This window comes from Gossypium hirsutum, chromosome A01, assembly GCF_007990345.1.
Source record: "Gossypium hirsutum isolate 1008001.06 chromosome A01, Gossypium_hirsutum_v2.1, whole genome shotgun sequence".
Lineage (NCBI taxonomy): Eukaryota > Viridiplantae > Streptophyta > Magnoliopsida > Malvales > Malvaceae > Gossypium > Gossypium hirsutum.
The window spans coordinates 72,698,468-72,699,515 of NC_053424.1; the positions used below are offsets into that span (position 1 = coordinate 72,698,468).

At 39.5% G+C, this 1,048-nt stretch overlaps 1 non-coding gene across 1 annotated transcript; it reads right to left on the reverse strand.

Moving 5' to 3' along the window:
* Positions 1–265: 265 nt before the first annotated feature.
* Positions 266–376, reverse strand: LOC121208035 (small nucleolar RNA R71). The gene has a single exon (XR_005903067.1). It is a non-coding gene; the product is annotated as a small nucleolar RNA R71 (small nucleolar RNA).
* Between the last annotated feature and the right edge of the window lie 672 nt (positions 377–1,048).

A 1,048-nucleotide genomic window follows, 5' to 3' on the forward strand; every position in this document is an offset into this window, starting at 1 on the left:
AACCTAACACCATTCAAATAATCCAACAGTTTGTTCAGTTTGATGGTTTGCAGGACGAGGTTCCCAACGCTCACTTGGCAAATTTCTTAGAGTTTTGCAACAGTTTCAATGGCATTTTTGATGATGCCATTCGCCTTTGGTTGTTTCCATTTTCGTTGAGGAATAAGGCTAAACAATGGTTGAACTCGTTACTATGAGGGTCAATCACTACTTAGGAACAAATGACTAAAAATTTTTTACTAAAATATTTTCCGCCGGCTAAAACAGCCAAATAACGTAATGATATCTCTTCTTTTGTGCAGATGGATTTAGAAACACTCTATGATGAATGGGAGAGATACAAGGACCTTTTGAGAAGGTGCCCTCACCATGGGTTACCACTTTGGCTATAGGTTCAAACGTTTCGTAATGGCCTGAATCCTTCGACTCTACAGATGGTCGACCCAGCCGCTGGCGGAACCATCAATAATAAGACACCTAAAGATGCTTATGAATTTATAGAAGAGATGTCACTAAATAATTATCAGTGGCAAGTGATGAGGACAAATCCAATGAAAACAGCTAGTGTTTTTAACATCAATTCGGTCACCATGCTCTCTAATCAGGTAGAACTTTTGAACAGAAAATTTGACAGTTTTCTTAGTTCGTCATAGGTTCACCCAGTAATGTAGTGCGAAGCAAGTGGAGGTGGATAAAGCAATTCAGATTACCCACCCTATGGCCACAACATGGAGAACGAGCATTTAAATTACATGGGTAATAATCCTCGATCTCAAAATAATCTTTATAGTAATACTTACAATGTAGGTTGGAGTAACCACCCAAATTTCTCATGGGGAGGCCAAGGGAATCAGCAACCACCACCACCTCTAGGCTTCCAACAATCACCCTACCAACAAGAGAAAAAGCCGAACCTTGAGGAGATTGAAAAAAAAATTCATCTCAGTGTCAGAATCTCGCTTTTAGAATATCGAGATAGCACTTAAAAATCAACAAGCATCGATCCAAGGGCTCGAAACTCAGATAGGTCAACTCGCTAAATTGATAT